Source organism: Platalea leucorodia (genome assembly GCF_965183815.1).
Source record: "Platalea leucorodia genome assembly, chromosome: 2".
NCBI classification, from domain to species: Eukaryota; Metazoa; Chordata; class Aves; order Pelecaniformes; family Threskiornithidae; genus Platalea; species Platalea leucorodia.
The window spans coordinates 95,463,859-95,489,693 of NC_138824.1; positions in this window are offsets into that span (position 1 = coordinate 95,463,859).

Genomic DNA, 25,835 nt, shown 5'->3' on the forward strand with positions numbered 1-25,835 from the left:
TTAAAATAATAGTGTTTATACTTTCTCAGTTGTGCAGTTAGAGATAAAAACATGGTAATTAAACACTTTTCTTCAAAGAGCTACACAAATATTTTTTACTCTTCATACTGAATTTTCTAAATGACAGAATGGTAGCGAATTATATCAAAAGGAAAACTGACCCTTAAAGATGTGTTGGCACCTTATGTAATCTGTTATATTGTATCAGAAATTGTTTAGACTGGAATAAAGCCTCTTAAAATATCATATATATCTTGGAAGAGATAAATGATTTCACTAAACCATAGAACTACATAAATTATTTTTCCATTTTATCATGTAATGATGTTAAGAGCAAAGCTTTCCTATCAATGTAGGAAACACTTATTTCTCCCTATCAGTCATACCCTACTGCCTTGAAGGAGATGATAGAAATAAAGCTGTAATTCCAACAAGTTATTAATGTATTTGCAGTGCTTTATAAAGATGGAAGAATAATTGTATGTTTTTATTGGTAGCTAAAAGAATATTCTACATTTTGAAGTTTTCTCAGTCAGTGTTTCATTGTCGTATTTGCATGGGTTTTACACAGTTTTACAAGCCACTAAGGAATCAAGGAATATATCTGAAGTGATAATTTCTTGAGATTACATTCTAAAATATTTAAAATCATGAGGTAAGGAGAACTGAACTTCTGTTTTATCAAGGTTCTGACAAAAATACTGTAGTATCAAGATTTTCAGGTAAAATTCTAAAAATAACTTTCACGCTTGCAGTATTTTCTCTTGTTGGCCAGAAGAAAGTGTTACATGCTACAAAGAACTTGAAAATTGTTCTGCAGTTGCAGTGCAAATGTCTTTTCCTTACAGGTTACCAATTAATCCTTTTCCGAAAGTATATGAAGCTCCCATTCTGCAAACTCTTAAACCAGTACTGCTTTAAATATTTCTGAAAAAGAATTAATGGTTGTGTCTGACCTGCAAGCATAAATGTGAGGGTGAAAATCCAGGATGAAATATTTCATTCTTTTGTGATTGCAAATTGAATTCAGGTTCTATAGAGTTGACTAAAATTAGGGTTTCAGGTAGTTATTTTGGTTCAGTTAGTGCTATTATAAAAAATAGTTTTAGGAGAATGATGGAGGGTATGTCAATTGCATATTTTAATTTTTTAACAAGGCTGTACGTAAGAAAAAATTCCACAAAGGAGTAGGCAAAAACACTTCTTACAAATCCATCCTCTAATGGGAATTCTTCTAGAAATCCTGTTTAGGCATCTGTTCTCCATGGGGTTTGTTGTATGATCTTTTTCTGTAGTTTTTGGTTTTCTTTAATACCATTTGTTATGCATCTTTTGAGGAAGGGGATTCTTTTATTCCCTAGATCTCCTTCAGATTTTTGGGTTGAGGGTTTTTGGATTTAATTTTTTTTTTTTTTAAAAAAGTTTCTGCCAGTTCTGAGGCTTTGGGTTTTATGAGCATTTTTCACAGACAGAGAAAGCGTATGAGCAGATCTGGAGTATTTCCTAACCTGTTCTTGAACCCTGAGCAAAGCTCTACTGCTTTCAACAACAACAAGACTAAAAATCCCCTGCTCTTTACAGCGCTTTCAGTCCAGGTCTCAGACCTCTTACTCAAGACAGTGGCACTCCCCGTTTCCCAGCAGCAGGGCCCGGGCTGGGGCGGCTTGGCCGGGGCTGGGAGCAGGGCTGCAGAGCGGGCCAGGGAGCCCCGCGCAGCCTCTGCCTTACACTTCATTTCTCTGCAGATACTTAATGGTCATGCATTTGCGTTCTCAGCCTGGTGCAAACACGGTATTAGTCTAATCTGCACTTCTGCTTCACCTCAGACTATGACTAGAATGACTTTTTTTTTTTTCTTTTTAACTGGAAAATGGCTAAAAGTTATTCCTGACCTTTTTATCTTGCTGGCAATGCCACTGCCTTTCTACTAATAACAGGCTTTGGGGAGTGTTTCGTCTGCACTGGCAGCAGAACTGCTATTTCTTACTCAGTTTGGTATCTGCAATTACAGTACTTTTCTGAAGTGCAAAAGACATCTACAAAAATCAAACCCATTTCCCTGCTTAACATCAGACCCAGTATGGCAGCTCACTGCTGCTTCCAGCTTACATTACGTTTTCCATCTTTTTGTTGAAACTCTGTCTGCAGTGATTGTCAGCAAACGTTTGCTATCAGTGAAGGTGAAGGACCCTCACTGAAGTGGCAGGAATAATGTACTTCATCAAAGAGCATGTTAAGTTTGTTTGGCTTGGATGTTTACTGATGTCTTGGTTAAGACCTTCAGCTCCTGACAATATGTCCTGCATTGCCAAGATGCCTGTATAGAGGGGCATCGTCCTTGAAGGCAATGCTAGTGGGAAGCTGGAGAAGGGAAGAGCTGGTTTTCATTTCCTAGGAGGCCTTAAATTCTTCCTTTTGGATGGACAGTGCCGGTGAGGCTGCTTTCATTTACCTGCTCTCCATGTGACCTACAAGGCTTCTGAGAGGTCACTTGAAATCCCCAACTCTCCCAGACAGACATAAGTATTAGCGGGGTGGCTTAAAAAGGAAGAAGCTGGTGTTGGTGCATCAGGGAGGACCAGAGCATCTGCAGTTTCAGGGGACTCCCTGGGACAGTTGGTGACATTGTCACTGTCCTCTCTTCATTCAGGTTTAGAAAAGCTGCTGCTGGTTACAACAGGTCAAATTTCTCAGCAGGCCCCGCAGTGAGTGACTTTCTTGCAAGTAGAGTTTTAGGTTGTCAATAAATTACAAGCCCATTTCACTCTTTCTTCCAGTCTCTCTTTCTTTTCCAGAGGCTTTCCCCGTGCCAAGCCATCCATGGGGGACCTGTCTATTTATACATATGCAAAACTTAGACCGTGTCATGCCATTACGGGGTTGTTTTGTACATGTAGGTCCACAGTGGTTTTCACAGGAGCACAGAGGTCCTGACCAGCCCTTTGGGGGCAGCCCGGTGTGCTTTGTCCTCATACCCCATCCAGGCAGTGCCCTGGCAAGGAGCAAGGGTGCATTAGTAGGTCCCCAAGCATTCCCTGGTCCTTCCTGGCCCAGCGCTTGACCCAGGGGACACCACTCACCCCCAGGTCCCCCACCAGCCTCATAGTAAACCCCTTTCCCCAAATCACAGAGCCAGTGGACCTTTCCTCCCACCCCAGAGCTGGTCCTGTTCCAGCACCGCTGCAGCATCCTTTTCCTTTAACCCCATCTGGGAGAGGCTGGTGTCCACCAAGGGACCTGAGTGGCACGGCAAGAGTTGGACGAGCTGTCCCGCCTGCCTGGTGCTGGCAGACAGGCCAAATTCCCCATGAGGGAAAGGTTAGGGATGCAGTTGCTGCAATAAGCAGTGAATCGACTGTGAATCTGCAGTCATAGCTCCACGGCTGTTTTCCTCGGAGCGGTCTGCCTGGTGATAATCTGCACAGATAGATAGGTTTGTGTTTTTTTTTTTCCACCGGCCTCTTGTTTTCTTCCATGAATTCTACATCGCCTCTCGTGTTTTACCTTTCCTGGCAAAACTGTTTCTCCTCATGACACGTAACTCTCCCCCAGGGCCAGTTATGTAAGGTATTGCTGCTCAGTGTTTATACAGCCCTGCATCTTGATCCCCTGTAGAGAGCACATTGTGTATCCTACTGGCAGCAAACAAAAGCAGCTTCCTATACAAAATACACAAGTCTTGCTTCTGTGCTTGCATGTTTAGGCAAACACCCTCCTGCGTTTTGGGACGCAAAGGAAGAACGCTATCAGTACCCACTTTCCTGGGGATGCGTGGCTCCGAACAGTGAAAAAAAATTCCTCCTAATAAGGAGAAAAGAGTCTGCTTCGCTAGTCTGCATTGTATATACATCTTTCACCCTTCACGCAGTCATACCATTTTAAATGCAAACAGCTCTTCCAGCTCACAGTGTCATAGTCGTTTCAAAGACAAACACATTTGTTTTGTCTTTAAATGAATGTATTCGTAATGGGTAGCAGCAGAGGGGCTACCCCTTTCTCAGGAGGCTCCTTAAGTTTTAGCTAGTGACATGGAGTAACACTTTCTTTAAAAGGGAAAAAACCCAGACAAAAATCCCACCTCCCAAAAATCCGAGGTTCCAGCTGATAGGAGTGTTTGACACTCCTGTTGTGGGTAAGGTGTAGGTGTTCTTGTAGGGGAAAAAAATTATAAATATCTACTTTTCTCATTATCTCTTCCTCTCTGTGCCTGGATGATTTGTGTTTTCCCCTCTCCTGCCTCCAGCCTTCCCCTACACACAAGCTATATTTTATGTAGCTGCACTGCAGTTTGTTCATTACAGGTGATGGACTAAGCCCCAGCAATTAAGCCAGAACTGCAGCTATCCACACTCTGGCTGTTGGGGTGGGCTGGGTTGGGGGGTGGTTATCCTGCAAGCTGCAGTGTGCTCAGTGCTGGAGGACTACCAGCATGGCTGTCTGGGTGGCCACGCTACTTTGGGGCAGCTTGGCTGCATCCCCCTGGGTAAGGGCATCCCGTGAGCTCTTGGGCTGCCCAGGCACAGAGTGGATCAGCTTCTGGCTAGATCAGACTGACCTGATAAAGGCTGGTTTTAGGGTTTCCTGCTGCTTCCTTCAATTTTCCAGGGCCCACAGAAGAAATAAAGGGGTTTCTGAGCCCAGGTGCAATAGATGGCAGGGATGTGAGGCTTTCTGGGTTACGTAGCAGTAAGCGCTCTATGTCAAGGTCAAGGGAGAGTCTAGCTCTGAGGTTGGGATAGTGGTTTACCCTGGGGGAGGGGAAGAAGAAATAGTCACGGCTGGTTGGATAGAGGTTTGTTTGCTCTCAGACGGGGGATTTCTAAGTGAGAAGAAGCTGGGTTGTGCAGAGGTGAAGGAGCTTGGGAAAGCTCTGAGCATGATGGGAAGGCCAGGGTTGGCAAGGATGAGTGTAAAGGAAATAATTAATCCTTAACGAATGTGTGAGTGGGAGGCATAAGAGGATGGCTAAGAAGGGATGGAGCAATACCGGAGAGGGAGAGGTTGGGAATTGAATGAAACAGCAAAAGAGTTGCACAGAGTAAAAAGCAAAACAAAACAAACAAAACAAAACAAAACTTTCCCTTGCCATTACTGCAGATTGCTCCATTTTTTCCTACCTTGTCAAACTAAAATACTCTCTGTAACAGCCTCCAGCTCCTCACCTACCTTCCAGTTTCTATTCTACAGCAATGTTTCCCAAACTGCAAGGTGCACCCTCTCCCGAAGAAGAAGGGGGAGCAGAGCCCACAGAGAGGACGAGAGATGCGAGAAGCATGTGAGTGCTTGTCTGGCGTCTGCAACCTCATTCAGGCTCCCTGTCCCTGAAATCAAGTCCCTTGCAGGAAAAATTCCCAACCATTCATTTTTATTCCCTAGCTAAAACTGAACGCAAAACAAACCATATGCATGGTTTTAATACGGGCAGTTAGAGACCCGTATGGCCAGCCCAGTCACTACACCTACTAACAGCCTGTGCTGTGCTGAGGACCATCTGATGCCGAGCTGTGAGTGCCTTTGAGCCACACAGCCGTGGTGCTGTTGCGGCTCCTCAAGCACAGATCTGTCAGCAGAGCACTGTCCCTTCCCATCTGCAGTCCCTGGCAGCTCCGCTGCTGGACACCCTCTCCTGAAGGTGACGTTGGCTCTCCCGACCACCCCCGAAGCTGGGTTTTTCTCACATGTTTAAATCGCAATCCTCTCTCCAGCCCACGTTACAAGATTAGTCATTAGATCAGTAACCTCTTCTCCTCCATTTTTGTACCTTCGTGTTACAAACGTGTTACAAACGTCTGACATGTTTCATTGTGATGGGAGTATGGGGTTGCTAAATTTCTGCTATCCTCCTCTGCCTGAGAAAACTGGAAACTGTTAAGCACATCAAAGGTATATCAGACCCAGTTACTGTCAGGAGCCAGATCTGTGTCCTTTTTCACTAGCGCTCATTGCTTACGGACACAGAGTGAAGTATGGTTTACATTTCCCCTAGTTTTCTCCCATATTTGTAGAGTGTCAAATCTGATAGACCTTTTAGTCACTCTGTTTTTCCACTTCTTATTTTCCTCTTCTTTAAATTCTGTGTAATCCTGTAATACTGCGAGACATTCAGTGGGTTTTTTGGGACCATAGCACCTCAGAAACATTCTCTCCATTCAGTGCCTGCTTCCAGCTGCCTCTGCTCAAAAGAAAATGGGCTTCCTCAGTCCCTCCACACATTGTCCACCTCCAGCACTAAAGCCACGTGAAGGCGTGACACATCGTACTGTGGATGCTGCTCGCTCTTGCCCCCACTGCCGCGGTGCTCCGGGAGCAACAGCGACCTGCGGACCAGCAGCTTGTGGCAGGCGGCCGCTGCTGTTTTGCAGTGCACTCCAGGGGAAGTAGTGCTGCTTCACACAACAAAAATCTGCCTGGAGGAGGAAAAAACCCACAACTTTGCAAAAGTACTATTGGGAACAAACCCAGAATGGGAAATCAACTAGCTCTGTTCCATTGCTGATTTTTTTTTTTTAAATATATATAAATTTTCCACCAAACTGTGTGTGATCTCCCACCTGCTAATTACAGATTTCTTACGTGGGTGGGATGCAGATTTCGGTTATATCAGCATTAATCTGGAGAAACTGTATTGATGAGCTTAGAGTGAAGGTTGATTTTTTATTTTTTTTTTTGCCATGCATCTTAAATGTCATTTTAAACGGACAATTTCTTTGTGGATTTAGGACTTTTTCAGTAATTTTAAGAGAATGTTGCCATTTTATCTCCTCTTCCACTCAAATTCTGTTGGCTTCACTAGTGGTTCATAATAATCTGTCTGTGAATTAATTCTCTAAAAGGCAATTTTATCTTTTTTTTTTTTTTTCCCAGAATTGAGACAGAGGTGAAGTTTTGGTCTAGAACGGCACTTGTAGCTGATCCTGTGTCCACTCGCATAAACTCCATGACTGAGTGGGAGATGAGACTCCTCCATAGTCATGAAAGCTTGGATGTAGATCAGGCCTGTAGATCCACCTAAAACAAGGCTTACTTCTTCTGGTGGCCTAAAACACTGCTTCTGACAAGGAGCACAGAAGTAGGACTTCACAGCATAGGCTCCCTCACCTGCTCACTATTAGCACCAGTCACCACTGGCTGGGCACTTCCCAGTTACATTCAGGTATCTGAGACATCCTTCTTCCACCTGACTTGCTTTGACCCACTTCTGCGTGTCTCTTCGTATGGGCAAAAGCAGCTTCAGAGATCTGGACTAACGGTGGTGGATGTATGGAAGCTGGGTATCAGTTTTCCTTTCCCAGGCACTGGCAACTTGGGCAGAGACCACAGTGGATCAAAAGAGAAGAGCTTTTCTCTCCTGTCACCATCCTAAATAGTCAGCAAGAAACATACACACTGCTTTCTCATCTCTGGCATTGTTTAGTTTCTTAAAGTTCCTAATAGTTACTCATTTCCTCTGCCAGTAGTGGTGGATGGGAAGCTGTGGACCCAGTGATGAACTGCGGGAGCATTTCATTGATGTTCTGGGAGAATAACTGCTTTTCCTAAGTTATGGTCCCATTTTTCATCTTTTTTTTTCTATTTTTTTTTTCTTTCTGGTATGCAATAAAGAACATCCCAGTGGAAGGAAAAGCCAAAACTGAAGGCATATGGTATTTTCTTGCAGTGCTGAGTGTATCTTAGACAATTTGTGTAACTGTAGGAAGCCCCATGGGCCACAGGTTCCCTGTTTTTAAAATGGTCATTATAATACTTTACCAGGTCAAAACAGGGTGAGGAGCTTGGGTGGGAAGTGCTTTAAGGCATGCGCAATGAATGGCTGTTATATTTGTCTCAGGAAGAGGCTGTACGTTGTCCTCTATGTCTCTGCACTGTGCAACTCTGGCCTCAAAAATAATTATGAGTGAAGATCTTGCTTCTGATTTTGATTGACCCAGGATTACTCCTGGTATTTTGAATGACCTTATGTGATGTTCTAGTTTGAGTGACTCTATAAGCAAAGGATACTCTGAGATTGAGACTTCAGAAGCATCAATAACACAAAAATAAAGTGGAATAAAACAAATACAAAATAAAACGCCAGTGGAAATCCCTCTTTTCTCACCCACTTGCAGAGACGTTATTGCTGCTGCTGCCACGTGTGCATGAGAAGTGAGGGCTGAGGATGCTCAGCGCTGGGGCATGCTGTGGGTGGTCTGCCTAAAGCTGGAGGAACAGAAGTGTTTGGGGCTGGCTAGGGCAAGGGGGGTGAGCAGGCACTGCTCTGAGCAACCTGCCCGGCCTCCCATGGGGAGGGGAGGGGGAGGAGGGTTAAACTCCCATCCCACTGCCCTGGATATTTGTGCTGGCAAGACAATATGACTTCCTTATAGGTGCTCCAACAAAATATATGGGAAGTCTATTTCACTTATCAGCTGCAGAAATACAAATTCAAATTTCTGGGATAAATTGTGGGCCATGCTGCTAACCTCAGGCATCCCAGTATATAGAGATGAACTCAGAATCACAAAAAAATAAATTAATCCTATTGATTTCTGATTTTTTGAAGTATAACTAGGCCATATTTTCTTGCTTTTATTTGTGAGAAGCTAAATACTCAACAGTTTCTAAAGGGATGTGTGGAGAAAGGTATTCTCCCATCTCCAGGGCCAGGGCTGTGACACCTCCCCAGCAGCTGTAAGGCTCGTGTTAAACCTGAGAGGTGGCAGGAACATCTCTTTGATGTGACATCCAGAAGGAGGGGAAAGCAGTTGCCAGGGTGACACTGAAAATAGAGCTTGGCCTACTTGGTTCCCACTGCAAGAGAGGTCCTTGGGGATAGCTTCAATGGGAGAGGAACGGTGCATACACGGGGAATTAATGTGCTGCTGTTGCAAACACGTGCATTGGTGGCATTGTACATGGGAGAGCCCAGACATGTAGGAGAATGCTTTTCAAGTTTTGATCCTAAATGCAGAAGCCTGAGTTTTGGATTTGGAAAGTAAATGAAAGAGAAGCTTTTGTCCTCTCCTCTCACCCAGCACCCACTTGCATCCCATGCACCTATGTGGTCTCTGAGCAACTGAAACATTTGGGTTCAAATGTAAAAATGCGTTTCAGACTTCAAATCTGCAGAAATATGTAGTTAAACATGTGCAATCTTAAGCAATTTAGTTTGTTTAAATATATCCCATAAAGATTTTCTTTGGAGTCTTTCTCTTGGGCAACCATATTACCAAGCCTTTTTACACTTTGAATTAAATTAAAATGAAGGCTTTTGCCTTGTTATTTTCTTTTTTTTTTTTTTTTTTTGTGATAAATCTTGAGGTGTATTTTCCTTGTAAAAGTTATTTCTCTGCTCCTTGGTTTTTAACTCAGCATTTGTTGAAACTCCTTAGAAAAGGGGCTGCCCTGCCTCCGAGGTGATTTATACTGAGAAGAATCTTAAAGAATTACAGATGACTGTTGGTAACATACCTGCATAACATTAAAATCAGGTTAATTGCTTACATTTCTCTGGAAGTTATGGATTGCTGCAGAGCTTAGTATTTCAGCAGATACTGGTACAGCAGGGGGGTTTTATTGATAGTTAAATAGCAGTAGAAGTTGTCTGTATTCAGAAGGGACCTTTTTGAGGGAGGACAGAACATTTCTCAAAGCTTCATATTTTCCCAAAGGGATTTTTCTAGCAGAACATGCCTGCTGTTCAAAGGAAATATTCCCTGTATGAGCAAATGAATGAAAAAGTTAGCTTTACAATAGACACCCTATTAAACTTTAAGGGGCTGAAGTGAAGGAGCCCAGCTCCATGTGTTTTCGGAAAGCTAATAAAACCCAGAAAATTATCTGTGGTGCAAGGCAGCATGTGTACAGGAGGCTGTTGCAAAACCTGCAGAAGGAAGCAGGACAGAGGCATTGAAAGAACGTAACTAGGGAGTGATACAGCAAAAATCCAAGGTTGTGAATCTTTGCAGATTTAATTGACAAATTTAAATGCCAATTTGTAATGCTGTCTCTCTCTCTCTCCCACTCATTTTCTTCTCAAGTTTTAAGCGAAATTTCAAGTGGCAAATAGGAACTCTGCCCCCACCCATTAGCAAACCAGGGGATGCGAGTACTATGTACATGCGTGGAGGGGATGTTGCCGCTATCGACAGCTCTTTCTGCAAGTGCTGAAGCAGCGCGGGGGGAGCTCAGACACAGGCAGCAGTCCCCCAGCTCACAGCCCACGGCTGGTGCAGCCATTAGGTCTCTGGCCCTGGGTGAGGCAGACAGAGGGTCGGGAAGAGAATGTGTTTCTTGGGTCCCTTTTCCATTTGTACCACAAAACCAGCCATCTCCTGCCTTGTGGTGGGTGCTCGGTGAAAGCAAAGGGAGCATACTTTCAGCCGGAGCTTGGGGGTGCTATTTTGGTGCGTCCTCTTAGCCCTCATGTCTGCTCACACGTGCATGTGTGTGTGTGTGGAGAAGGGTGGCTTTCTTGGCCTGATCTGTCAGCACCACAGATATTCCTATAATAAAGACTCATGCTGATTACACAAGACACGTTGACTGGTTTATTGTACCATAATTGCTGCTCTTGCAGGACATCCACCCACTCGACTGTGAGCAGAGGCTCCAGGCTTTTCTCAAAACATCTGAGTTTATAGGAAGTTTTAGAATCTGATTCTGATTACAATATTTCTTAGTGCAGACTAAGAGGGAGCATTTTAGATTCCCCTTCCCTGCCTCAAATTCAGCCAGATTTTTTTAGGAACTGAAGAAAACAGTAAGCGAACCCATGAATACAAAATTGAACATTGCAATCAGAAAAAGGGGCCAGCTCTCCTAATGAAGCTTTATTTAACCAGTGACAATGTGCTGAGAAAACTAGAGGAAATAGGTCAGCTAAAAAACCTGGTACCTACAAATGCTTGCTGTAATTTCCCCCACTAAAATGGATGTCCTTCCAAAAGGGCTGGTTCAGGAACCGTCCCCTGAAGTCCTGCAGCTAATTTGCAAGCCATGGATGAAAAGACTGGAGCACTGGGACTCAAGACAGGTTATGTGGCAGATCCACAGTAAGATGGATTCACACAACAATTTAATGAGGAAACACCTGAGCTGGCTCAGCAATTAGTAGGGTCAGTACCCTACTAGTTTCAGCACTCACAAGCTAGTTAACCCTTCCTTAATGCCACAATTTCACAATTCACTTAAATCAGGAATTAGCCAGAGCTCCTGTCAGAAGTAATGCTTTCCAGTCCCAGCTGTGAGTTTTTTGCCTAATGCCATCTCCTTCCTTAAGCACAAGCATTTGTGCCATGAACTGGAGCCGGGCACTGGGCAGGTTTAAAATGAAGTGTTGATATGAGTTAGTTTTGACTTTGTCACTTCTCCGAACCGCTTTGGTGCAAAGGATTGTGCCAGCTCAAGCAAAAGGAGAGTGTGGGAGAAGGAAGAGGCTCTGGGGGATGGTGGGACTGCTTCATTAGCAGCAGTGCTGGTCTGTGTAGTCCAAAAGCATCTGTGAAATTGTGACCTGAGGAAGGGCTCCTTACCTCTGTCCCAATGCTGTACAAAGACAGTGGTGTACAGACATGGCTGTAAGCCTTCCAAGACCTGATCCTGGCATCTTCATGCAGAGGTGTATTAAATCTCTCTCAGAGAAAGACCTGTGGACCAGGTTACTTCAGGCCCTGTTACTGCCTCAAAATTATTAGTTACTCTCGTATCTGGTCTCAGGCAAAGCTGAGTTATAAGCTGACACCCATCATTCTCTTTATACGAATGCATAAAGTAGGGTTGTCAATGTACATGTTCTTATACAACGTACGGATTGCATTAAAGGAAGATTTTGCTCCGAGTTCAGATACTGCTTTCCAAGTACAGAGAGCATCTGCATCATCACGGAGTATAGCCAAGGATGAGATAGCACACCAATTATTTAATATTTGAGCCAATAAAAACTGCATCAGACCATCCCCAAGCAATATTTCTGTTGTTAAAATGGAGAGGACAAACAATGGTCTGGTAAAAGGAAGACCTAAACCTCTCTGATTAAATGTAAAGGAAATCTTCTGAACAAAAGAAAAATCTGAATAAATCTCCAAAGAGGGATCTCAACTGCATAGGGAAAATAGAGTTCCCAAGACCTAGACTTCCTGTAGTGCAGACAGGATGAAAGCCTGACAATTGCATAAGAGGTCTTCAGCTAGAAAGACCAGGAAAGAAAAGCCTCTGAAACTGATGCCAAACACAAAATTTTATGTGTGCATTTCCAGTGGCTTTGCATGGTGGGTCTGGCTGAGCTTTGATACTTTATCACTTTACAAATACTTCATTGGCATTGCATTGCTCCAACACGTCCAAAGATAGTGAGGTTTGCCTCCCTCAGAGGCAGAATGATCGTCCTCTCAGAAGAAGAAGTGTCTTCTCGTGACCACTCTCTGCCAGAAAATGTGTCCGGCATATAGCAAAAAAAGTGGGCAGGATGTTGGGATCCACAGGTCCTGAAGAAGCCAGTGAGATCGAATGGAGCAGCCTGTCATGGTGCATAGCTGAGGATCTTGTTTATGGTCTCCGTTGTGCCCAGTGGTCATGTCCTGAAGAGCTGTATGCCTGGGCCTGTGGAAGAGGCACCGGCTGAGCCACTGAACCACAGCACGAGAGATGCGGTTACCATAAGGTATCACCAAAACAAGAAGCTTAGCAACTGGGGAGTTGTGAAAAGACAAACTAACAAACAATCTCTTTTGAAAAGTGAACCTGGCCCAAGTCACTCCACACTGTGGATGGCCAGGCTCAAGGACCTTCTGTTTGTTTATTTCTTTTAATTCTCTTCAGTACACCATAGACTAAAGAGTGCAGCAGCAGCAACAGATGCTTAGATACCATGGTGATGGGTGCTATAGAAAACCTTGCATAGCTATGGAAACCACAGTTGCATTTATCCATCAGAACTGAATATCTGGCAGCCCATGTCTATCCTTCATGTTCTGGAAGATCATGAAAAAAATACTTGTACACGGCATTATATTTCACAGCTTTCTTTTTACTTGGCAACGCACACTTATCTCTATTTGATAATAATAATGGTACATGTATTTTTAGACTAACATTATGTGATGGTAATTCTACTGTTATCCAATGTAATACAAGCTGAGAAAAAAAAGCCTTTACAGAGAAGAATTGAGGAAATCAAATCAGATTTAACCTGGTGGCAGATAGACAGGATTTATCTCAGAGTTTAAATAAACACTTTTTTCATTAAAAAATAAAGAAAACAGGAGAAAGTACATGTCTGGATTATTCAGTCTTCAGTTTTCATGTTCAAAGAGTCTTTCTAATTGTCTGATTTTGCTATGCAGAGTGTAAGAACAGAACATGTACTCTTATCTGTCACGTCTTTGTAACCTAGAGGAATGAGAACAAGACTAAGAGCAGGGCATTTCAGAGCCCCCCTCGTGGGTCTGACAATGGCTGTATCATCAGGGACAAGTGACATTCCTTCTCTGTTCTCTTTTCTCATCTCCAAAATTAAGGCAATAACACAAAGCTGTAGATACCTGCATTAGAAGAAAAAAAAAAAAAAGTTGAATGGAGGTGATAAAGTTACTTTTCACCAGCTGTAATTGGCTGGATTCAAAGCTATGGGTAAAAATGAAATAAGCTGCGTTAGCATCATAGTACCTTTTGCTTTTACCTGTCCTATTTTTACAAGGGCAAGCAGCTCAGCCTGCATTCCCAGGCAGCCGCCATGGCTGAGCTGGCAACAGTATATCGCTGACTTGGTCATTCATGCTGGGCAAACGTGCTCCAAAAGCCCTCAGTCCACAAGCCAGACAAGGGCTTGACAGACCATGGGTAAAATCCTGGCCCCAAGTGAAATCTGTGGCAAACTTGCTGTAGATATAGGCATATACCTTACTGCCCTGCAGTCTTTCTGGGTTAACACAGGGTCACCAGGAAATACGTCTTCCCCTCTTGTTCCTGCACTATCAGCTCCTCAAGCTCACCTAGGAAGCAGAGGCATACAAAGTGGAGACCTCGGATACTGCAGAGAAACTTGCAGAGGTGTTGGCTCTTTGTATGGGTGGTCCAGACACACAGTGAGAAGGATTTCTATATGAAATATCTTTGTTAGCTAATTATTGGGAAATGATCTGTAGATTAACTCTGATCTTAAGTTCAGTAAAGATACTTTTTGAAAAGCAAATCTGGAATAGATAACAAGAATTGCAAAGGTTTATAAAGCCATGGATGACAGACAAACGAAAGCAAATTACACTTAGTTTTCTTTCAAGGAGATCAAAGTCATAGGGCCTTCTTGGCAAAACAGGCTAACCTTTATTTACACTGTGTTAATTTGGTGTGTCCTACAGGTTTTTTTCAAATTCAGATCTTCTTACCCCCTCCCTCTCTAACTTGATTTAAGAGGCAGTTTCAACACCCCTTTCCACAGCTTATTGACAGCCCTCTTCTCTCCCAAAATGGCAATGCATCTTCAGTTAGCTAGGTGCCCTCTGATGGACTGGGCTGGATAATTAGCCAGTCACTGATGTAGTAAGGAGTAAAGCTTCTCCCTTCCCCATCTCATCTATTTCCAATGAATCCGCAAGTCCCAGTGTGAAGCTGTTCAGTATTTAAACTTCATTACCTATCAACATGAAAATGGACAGCAGCTCCTGCTACAGACATACAAGAGAGATTTATAGATACAGCTTGTTACTGGCCCCTGGCTGAGACCAAATATAGCAACAAGGGGTTTGAGGCCACTGGACCTCAACCCCTAGTTTCAAGGGGTGCTGTGACAATGTGAATGGCAGAAAAGGAGCCAGAATTTTAATTAATTGTATTTTTCTCTAAAAGTGATCATAGGCCAGATCAGTTCCTGAGGGTAAGGAGTAATATATTCCTTTTGATAAACCCCATCTGAGGTTATTGCTTCCAAATGCAGGACCTAATAACAACTTAACTCAGAATCTAATATGGCTTTTGGCAGATGTAGGAAAAAAAATAAAATAAAATTGTACAGCTACCTATTCATCTTTGTTGGGGAAAATCCTCAGTTATAGGCTCAAGCAGTGGAGATCATGTGTCTTTCACAGCTTGAAATCCTGGCAAAAAGGAACTTGAGGAATTTCAGCTATTCCACATGACACTGGGCTTGCCTTGCTGCTTCCTTCTGAGTAATCTGCCCCCCAAAAGGAAAATCTGAAGCGACACAGCATTTGTACAGAGGTGACTTTTTGCACCCAAGAGCTGCTCCCTATTTACAGGACCATACCAGCTTTCCCAGCCGTTCCTCCAGCCAAGCAGGACAGTGCGCAGCCTGCAGCAGAAAGAGCATTGCCTCACATTATTATTTTCCCTGGGAAAAAAGCGTGACCAGGATACGTGCTACTTTCCTTCTCTTCACAGATATATCTGCCTCCACAAAAGTGGCCATTCTGGTCCAAATCCAAGAGGTTTGGCCTGCAACGTAAACAGAAAATGTCTCACAGCTTGAAGCATTTCACTTGGCTGCTCCCCCCCCCACCACCACCACCAGAGACTTGACGGGGATTGAGTGCAGCCAGAGGTGAGGGAGGTCCCTGGCGTGGTGCCAGTGGCCATTTTCTCCCAAAAAGTTCAAAAATTCACCTGCCTTGATTTGCTGGTACAAAGTAGCAGAAAAAGAAGGAATCGGCAGAGGGAGGTGGGGAAAAACAAGCCAGACACAGGACTGATGACCAGGGGACAGGGAATAGTCAAGGCAAAGAGATGGGTAAGAAATCTGTCAGAAACCCGGGAGGAACGATGCACAGCATCACCCTCTGCCTGCGTGACAGGCCTCCCCCCAAAAAGGGGCTGGTGACAACCCTCTCTGGAATTATTTCCCCCAGCAAATATATCTTTAAGCGATTTAAAGCAGAATCGTTTTCAGCCAGGTTCCCCTTATGCCAGAAACGTCCGTTCAGGAAACTACCCACCGCCTGAGCCCCTCTGCCCGGCAGGGCTCGGCGCTCGCCGTGGTCCAGAGCCAACTTTTTTTGAAGGCTCGCGTCTGTCTCCACGCTACGTTGCCAGGTGCTGTCTCAAAGCCACTGAACCAGACAAATCCGCACTTGTTCCTCGCTCCTCCGACATTTCCTCCACGGGGCGACAGAGGCAGAGGCGAAAGGGATCGGCCGTGGCAGCGGCGGCAGCTCCCAGCGGACGCACCTTGGAGCCCCCATTTTGGAGCAGAGGCACACGAACACTCCTGCTCCTCTTGATCCTGTCACCGGCGAACCAGTCCCGGACACAAAGAAGCATCTCAAGTATTTGGCAAACTTGAGCTGAATCTGCAAAAGATGTTATTTCTAGCCCTTCGAGAGCAATGCATGGACCTTGGGTATAACTAACCACCCCCGCACTGCCCCGGGGCTGTGCTCAGGCGATGGTGCTATGGACAGCCTGGGGCAGGGCAGGCCAGCCTTGCTGGGGCGCCCGCGCACCCGCGCTTCTTCACTTCAGCCACTCCGGCCTGGCCTCCTCTTTGGGGACTGCGGCGGCCCGCCATGGGGGGACACCTCGGGATGGCCTGCACCTGTGTGCTGATGCCTGGCAAGCAGGGACATTTCTGCTGCCTTAAGATGACCTGACCTCTGAAGTGCCTCACCTTCCCTGTCACTTGCTGAGCGTTTGTGCTGTCCTCCCTCTTACCAGTTTTCAAAATTGAGAAGTGGAATACTTTGGCTGAAAAACAGCCTTTCCCCTTTTTCCTGAAGGTTTTCTTCATCTTTATGGAAAGATTTTCTATTGCCGGTCCCACCTCCGGCGTGAATGGATACACTTATTTTGCTGAGGTGCAAACTAGAGAACCAAGAGCTGTTGGGGTTTTATTGTGCTCTTTATCCAGTACCGAAAAATTTGTCTTAGATACGGCTGCTTCCAGGCCTGAGCTGCTCCCTGTGTGTAGGAAGGTGCCTGGGTAAATATAATGCAGCATAAAAATGAGCTCTTGAGAAAGAAAGAGATACTTGACCCTGCTGCAGGACTGGTTCAAGGATCCTGATGCTGGAAAAGCTGTGTCCTCCATCCCTTCCCTCCCCTTCCCCCCCTCCAAAGACCCAGAAGCATTTTTCAGCCTTCTGGTTTTCAAATGGAAGACACATGTCCAAAAACATGTATCCAGGTGAAACATGAGTGAAGCTTCATATGGAGATGCTTTCAGTGGACATTTAAGGCAGATGAACACCTTAACTTTTGGTGTCTAGGCTCCCTCCTTAGCCAATGGAGGCTCCTCTGGAGGATGAAGAGAAAGACAACCCAGCCTGGGTGCTCTCGGGCTCAAAGACGCTTTCCCCAGACCACCGAGGACATGCGGGACTCGACGTGGAGTTATTCTGTGATTCTCATCAGCACAGGGCAGAAAGCCTTTTTCCCTCTTTCTTCCCACCAGTTCCTCTGTTTTATATAAGCCAAATGAATTCCTGTATGACCCAATAGTTTGAACTAATTTTGAAAACACTGTTGTTACTACTTTTAATGATGCTCCTTCAGTCACAGGAGGTTCTTTGTGTTTCCACACAGAAATATCATCTGCCTTAGTCTTGCTATGTTCACCTGTTGTTACCTAGAATATTGAATTAGGGCATTTTGTTCCTTTTATTTGGTAATAGGAACAAAAAGCTCTATCCTGTCAACGTTTTCTGAAAGCAGGGTCCATAATTAGGACTAGATTTTAGCAGTAACTAGGCCCTGCTTTGCTCTGTGTTTCAGAGCCTCTGTGATCTAATTGCCTAAGCCCCCTTTCCAAGAGTGATGGAATCACAGAATCATAGAAGGGACCGTTAAAGGTCATCTAGTCCAACCCCCCTGCAATGAGCAGGGATAACCTGTACGAGCAATCTCAAGGAAAATTGCTTAATTCATCAAGACATGCAGTTACATCCTTATCTCCAAAGGCATACGCAGTCCTGCCAAAATCAGTGGCATTCCTCACATGCATGAGATGAAGAGCCTACTTCAGTCCGAACCAACGTCAGGGCAGAACGGCCACTCTCATGCCATCAGTCAAAGTGAACATTGCCTGATCATCTGAAGCAATGATCACCTGAAACAGCCTTTCAGTCTGCTGAAAGACAGACAAAAATTTAGCAGTAAAAATATTCCCTCCTTTAAAAAGGTCAAACGAACAAAAAATACATTTTTGAAGGAATGTCAGATGACCCCCAGAGCCTCTCACAGGCGATTTTCCTGCTCCTGCAATGTTTGGAGTTTTAATTGCCTCTTTGGGGAAGTGCTAGTAGCTGCCTGAAAGTGCAGTCACAATTCAGCAATTTGGCACACGTGACTCCCCCAAATATGGGAGCAATTAGCAAAAAACGATATGGTGAATGGTAGCGTAAGCACCGGATTCTGGACAGCATTCAGACGAGAAATCTAAACCAGAAGAGAGTGGAGCAGACGGAAATCCAAACAAGCTTTCACAAAATTAAAACGTATTGGCTATACTTAGATAATGAGAGTCTAACATTAGAAGATTGAATTCAGAGTCACCATCGCACTCCTAAACCTCGCTGATTGAACGGGCTGCAACAGGCAGCACAAGTTCACAAAAGCAGCTTGAGAGAAAAAAAATATCCAAAATGCTTAGTGGAAGTAGCTTTAAAGACTTCTGGGAGAATTAAGTGAGCCCAGATTGGACAAGGAACACACAGGTTCTTAGCAGAGAGGAAAAAAATCTGTATTCTAGGCATTAGTTATTTATTTAAGACTGTAAAGATTTGGGTGCACCCACAGGATCTAATTTCCTAGATTATTTTTGGCTATATTGTGCATATAGCATTGTTTTCAGCAACCTCCAGGATGCCATGAAATATTAACAGTAGGTTTAAGACATCAGCCAGTGAGCAGTTTCTGTCTTAGGGACAGCAAGACCCTAAGTCATTAAATCCTTCCGATTTCAAACTACTGCAAGCTGCATTTGTACTAAATCATGTCTCCCCAGTCCAGCTATGTTTGCCTTAATAACTGGAAATGAGCTATTTGTAACCAGGACAGTACTGTCTCCAGGGACCATTACACCTCAAATAGCTTTTTCCCTGTCAGCGAGGTCTCAACTCTCTCCAACACCCGAACGTGGTGCCCAGCCATGGCCACTGCATCTGGGGGGGGCTGTTGTGTCCTGACGGAGTCTGGGCTGGCCCACTGCTGAGGCAGGAGAGTGTGCGACAGCAGAGAAAGGAAAGAAAGAGGAATGAAAATTGGGAAGATACTGAAAACGGAAGAGGGATGATGCAATAGAGTAGAAGGTAAATATGGTGGCTAGAAAAGCAAGATGTGGCACAAGCAGCTGATCGATGAATTAGCAAGGGATAATTAATTAGTGAGCAAATCCAGAGGGCAATGAAATTAAATAGTTAATTATGCAATGGAGCAAACAAACAGCAAATTAATTAAATGTATGTGGATCTACCAGATGCTCTGATTATTTAAGGCAAAACATGGTTAGTGAAACTATTTATTCTCTGGTATTTCAATTATTCATGGTTTCTCTGGCCATGGAGATTAAAGCCTGTTTAAATGCAAGGTCCAACCACATGCCTCTAAAAAGCATTTCTCTTGATAATGCAAGTGAGATGAGTGGGACGCTGATGGAAAGTGGTAGGGACCACAGCTGTTCTGAATGAAATACCTTGAAAGAAGATGTTATAACAAGATAATATATAATATGTTGCTTTCTTTTTCTTTTATTTTTTTTTTTTATTTTTTTTGAATAATCGGTTTGAATTGTTACAGCTGAGCATGGAAGTTGGAAATGTTAGGCTCTTGCTGCCCCTGACAATGGAAGCTCTACCGTGTCTGAAGCAAGGTAATTCAAATAGATACAATTGCTTATTCTTTGGTTAACTTTAAACTTCTGGAGGAAGCCAGGGGTTTTGAAAATGAATGATTAACAAAGCTCCAATAATTTCTAATGCTTAAAAAATTTCCTTTCCTGCTTACCTGTAGATTAAAAACTTGATAAACCCACTGTACCTTCTCTACTGTCTGAAATGATTTGGGGTTACTTTGTAACTCCACGTTTCAAGTATGGCAATGTCCTCCTACAGTCTGATCTACTTACACTGCCTGCCTTTTTTTTCTAGTGGGGGCTTCGTAGTTACTTTTGGAATTTTTGTTCTGTAAATATTTTCCAGTTTCCCCTCTGTTAAGTAGAATTTGATCTCAGGTGTGATGGCATTAAATTGAAGTGATTCCTTTTCTCTCATTAAAGGTTCCTGATGAACACAATCAGCCTATGTGATCATTCTTGGGAATATTTGTATATGGTATGAAAATTTTACTTGCATGAATAGCCAGAGCACACACTCAGAATACACTGAGGACCAGCCAGGCGCTCCTCACTGCATTTAACAGCAGTTTTCTGAGTTGGGGGTTCGTGGGCAGCAGTTCTCTGTATTTGGAAAGTAATAGCAAATGTAGCATTGCATGTATCATTCATTTATTCTCATCACCTGCACATAAATGTCTCCCTCACCTAATACTTCACAGCTCTACAGGACACATTTATTGTCTTAAATGTGAGAGCTACACCAGAATAAGGGCTTAAATAAACCACAGGTGTGAAAAATTCCAACTGGTAACTTCAAACTAAATACCATGAAGCATAAAAAGACACTTGTCAGAGCTAGAAGGAGCAGTTTGATTAAATCTTTGCTTCAGCCCAGACATGTTGGGCCTGATTCTCCTCTCCCACCAGATGACTCACGTAAAGCGTGGGCAATTGCACTGCTGTAAGACTAGTGTGGTGGCACTTGGACTCTGGAGCTCTAATTATGCCTGTCTGACACCACAGAGCTAAAATGTGCAGCTGAACAGATTTATGATGCTACACTCATCTGAGGTGAATGACTGCTCCTACTCATGGTCTGGGATCACTAAACTAAAGCGGAGAGAATTTTAGTAGCCAACATTACCCCAGTGTTGAAAGCAACAAAACCTGCCTGAACTGCTGGTGAAGCAGATGACAAGAGATGGATCCTTTTTTAACTGTGTTTTTCTTGATGCCAGTTGCCAGGGAGGAGCCAGCGTGGCATGTATATGAAGTACTGCAGTTGAAAGCTCTGCTGCCATCAAATTTCATGGTCCCAGCCTTTGCTCTCTGCCACTTCTGGTGTGTGTCCCCACCTAGAATCCCCTCCTGGCAATAGTCTCTCATCATTCACAGCAGGGCAGGACAAGGTAGCTTGCAGAGTAAGCACCTCTGCCTGCATCTCCCTCTCCTATTTTGGCTCCCTTTTGGAAGAGAAGGTCTGTCAGCTGCATTAGGAATGCCAAGTATGTGCCCCCAGTGAGTAGGCTGGAGACCTGCATCCTCCTCAGAGACATCTTTTAAAGACCATGGCAAAGGAGGACAACCAGCACACCAGCTCTTTCCAGCTCCAGCCCCGGTGCACAGCAGTGGCCAGCTGGAGAATGCAGATGCTGCATTTCTGCCTACGTAAGCAGCATGCCCAGGAAATGTAGGAAAAGGTTGTTGTGTTTTTTGTTTTTTTTTTTTTTAAAAAGTGTGACACGTACGAGTACAATACTGTTAACTTCTCTGAAAAACATCAGCATGAATAGTTAGCATTACATTACTTTGAGTACTACTGAGAAAAGTGTTAGCCATTGAGCTGATCTATGTTAGTGAAAGCCACACGATCCATTTTGTTCTTATGTTGATATTATTGAAGTTACAAGAGACAATTTGCAAATGCCTGGCTGTTTCATAAAAGCCAATGTACTTGGAGTCACAGCAGGTACTCATTTTGCGTGCATCTGCTGAGCTGTGCATGGCATCAACCTGTTTTTAATTACACCTGCATGTCAGGCTCAAAATGTGCCTGTGAACAAGAAAGATGAAAAGTAGGCAGAACAGGATGTCATGTATTTCCCATCACCTTTCACTGGCTGGCTGCCCACAGAAGTAAGAGGAAATTCCCTTCTTCCACAGTGAAAATGTAACGATTCACTAAGCTTTGCACTGCCAACAACAAGGTGTAATCACCGCTTCCTTAAGGAAACAGCATGTGTTAACAGGGGTGAGCAGGGGAGCTCCAAATAGCTTTCCACACCTTCCCTACCACTGATCTGTAAAGGGCCACAAGTTAGCCCTTGCTTCGTTATATTTTACTTACATTGAAATGTGTAAGTTGGTTGACTTAATATCCCAACTTCACTGTAAAATAAAATATGTGAAAGCAGGGGTGACCAGGGTTTTTTGATGCCTGGAATAACAAAGAAAAAGTTAAACAGCACTTCTCTCTCCTATTATTTCATCCAACTATAGCCAAAAAAAAAAAAAAAAGTTTATACACAGTTACACAAATAAAATAATTCAAACTACAGCTAGAGATGGCCAAGACACTTGAAACACTGGACAGAATGATTCAAAAGCTGCTAGGCAGTCAGAAGAAATATTTTTCCTGAGGTACTTCCCTCTGAATGAAAAGTACTAAGCCATTTGCAATTGTAGCTTCAAGCCACTCCTTTAATTTATTCCTGTCATTTGAAATAGTTTCTTTTTCTAATTGCATTAAAAATTGTGCACTGTAAAAACTGTGGTGTGTGCCAAGAATGTGTACGCGTAGCCAGTATATAAAACAGAAGAACGGGGGAAGAACAATTGCTTTTGTTATTCTGGAATCCAGTCAGACTTCACGTGCTACCTCAGCCACTTCACATCGAAAAACAGCACTTACAAATCAGTAATGGTACATACAAATTTCAAAGATGAAGAAGTAATTCACTAGCCCCATCTGTTTTAGTAAACAAAAAAGCACCCATGAAACCAGCCTGTCTGGCAGCCCAGGGCTTGAATTCGTGTGCGGGTAACCTCGAGCCCCTGGCTTTGGTAACCTGGTCTGTGCTCTGCGCGGTCCAGGTTGATGCAGGAGAGCATCCCTGCCGCGCTCCCGGGCCGGTCGCCCCTCTGGCAGCCCCAGGGGCAGGGGCTGGGGGGCACTCCCTGGTGCCTGCCAGAGTTAGGGAAGGAGAAGGGATCAGGGCCAATGCATTTCACCGCTTAATATTTGTGTCCAACTTTTAATGAGTTTAGTCAGAGACCTTGGAGACCGTAGTCCTGGATTCCTACTTTCCTCAGACAGGCACTGATCCAGCAGAAGCTGTGGTTGTAGCTGCCCTGGCACCATCTTTGCTCTCCTGGAGTGTGATATGAAAAAAAATGACTCTTTCACAGTAGAGGGAAGGGCCTTTCAGTATCGTTCAAGCTTGAAGTGAAAGAAAACAAAATAAACCAGAGAGGAGGTTGAGATCCAAAGACTCCTGAATGCCTCTGCCCCCAAGGTTTCCCTCCTTTGTAGCCCCATGATCCAAATATTCCCTGGATATTTTGCATGCCTTTTCAATTTATGCCACCAGCTGTAATTTCAGTTTCACAGCAACCAGGCAAAATCTCACGACTTTCAGCAGCGCCCTGCCAGGTTCTACTCTTTATGAGCCCTAAAGTTTACAGAGGTGGTACCTACACCTCTGTCCGTTGTTGCTGTGTAGATGCATTTTCTTCTGAAGGTTAAAAGTGTATTGCTGGCTTTAAAGTTTTATCGTATTTACTTATTTCATTTGTCAGTAGATGTAAGTTTTACATAATACTTTTTTTTTCTTTTAGTTAAATCACAATTTTTATACAGCACTTTCTTTGTTACCTGAATACATTTTTTGTGCCCTTTTGCTCAGGCTGCAGGAATCCAGACAAACAAGTGTTAATTCCTCATGATGTTTTCCAGCTGACAGGCCTAATTGATTTGATTTCCACTGTTTTCACAAGTGACCCCCCTCAACCCGTCATCACCACTTCTTTTTGATACCTGAGCTTTACCTTCTACTCTCACATTCCACTTCAACAAGTAATAAAGAGCTTATTAGGAAGGAAGAAACTCATTATTTGTTTTCTAAACTGTGCTCCGTGCGCAGCAGATTGAGCAGGTTATAGCCCTGTATTATTAATCAATACAAAACATTTGCTTCTATTAGGTTACCAGCATCTTTTATCATCAGACTGAAGTTAGGAACCTGTTTCTTTGTGTTCTGCTACCCACGCTCCAGCTAGACTAGACAGAGATAAAAGACAGCTGAGTAATATTTTCCTGAGATCCCTGATGATGCACACAGATGGCCTGTAACAAATGAAATATGCAAGGTGACGGCTGGAGTTCTCCTCACTCCAAGTTCAACTTTTATGGCTTAGAGAGTATTCCAGTCCTTACGCCACAGCTTGATGGTAGAGAGAGAGATTTATTTTCTTATCTGTAAGAGGATTTGTGAAACTTTGCCTACCATGGCCGTTAATGGTTGTAATTGGAAGTAGCCTAGTACTCTCTCTGTACTTTTTCCTTCCTTCTTTAAAAAACAGTTGGAGGAAAAAAATGTATTAAAAAGAGCAAGAAGGCCATGTGGGGCTTGAGAAATCTAAAAAGAATCTCAAGTTTGTTATCTGCCTGAAATGAAAGACAAGACTGAAGAATTCCATTAAGGGTTTTAGCATATGTAAAAACAAGCAAACAAACAAAATTAAAAGTCAAGTGAAAGATTACATGTTGGTAGCACATGAAAAAAAAAGCCCTTTGGAATAAAGTAAACACAGATCTGTTTACAGTGTCTGAAAGAAATAAATATATTTTTTCTGGACTATTACTGTGTCTTCTCTGAGACAGCCTTATCAGATCACAGTCCAGCTGGTGACTGTGTCCATCAAATTCACTTTTGCTAATGTATTAAATAATCTGACCGTAATACCTGACTGTGGATCATAGTCTGGTGAGCAGGAATTCATCCGATTTAATATGAACATAGGTTTAAACACGTAACCCCTAGCCTTCCTAACCTCTGGTCTCTTAGCCTAGTGGCAAATTATCTTAAAACAATCCAAATATCTTCTGCAAGAAGACAGAGTCAAAAAGTGACTTAGCTCTGTTAAATTGCAGAACAGTTCTGGTAAAACAGAGGTTCTTTAACTGCTTACGTGGCCTGGACTCCAGCAAGCCGGGAGGAGATCACCGCCGTGCCAACGTCCGTGTCCTCAGGAAACTGCAGGTGCAGAGAGAGAAAGATAGGAAAAAAAAAACCAAAACAACAAAAACCCATGCTGCCAGCTGGGAACTGTGAAAGTGTTTTTATGTGTCCCTCCACCGGGGAAAGGATGGCCATGGACAGTATGTGGCCTTGCAGAAGACTGCTCTGCTATGGAGATGCCCCACTCCTAAGAAATGCAGGGCACCTTCTCCAGATACTAGGACAGAAGAGGACAGCGGACAGCCCCAGCCAAAAGAGGTGCCAGGTAGCCAGGGGGAATGGGACTGGGGACCCCCACAGCCCTAAGACAAACTGGGCCCCAAACCCAGCCTTGCTGGTTGCAGTGCCAGTAAGAACAAAGAACCTGTACCCTGTTAGGAGTGGTGGGATGAAGAGGAGGTAAGAAGATACACCTTTGAGAAGATCTTGTGGGAGCCAAGCGGGACCATCAGTTACGGCACACAGATGCTGAACAGAGCAGATTTGGTGGCTCTGAGCAACTGCTGAATGGCACACGACCCTCGCACCGTGCATGTCATGTCTTCAGAGCCTGATGGGAAGGCATCTCTTAAAGTTTCCAGATTTGTCTTTTCTGGGCTGTACTAAAGTATTTACATAGGTGTATATCAATTTTACAGCTTCAACCAATTATACAGTGATAGTTTTTAAATAAATTAATACATTATGTATGCATATAAAATATACTGTATTTCTATATATAAACCTAAGCCATTTCCTGTCTATATGGAAAGTATGGGTATTGTCTGCTGTGTGAAAAAAGAAAAAAAAGGATATGCTCCACTTTTTCCATTTATTGTCCAGAACATACCCTCATATCA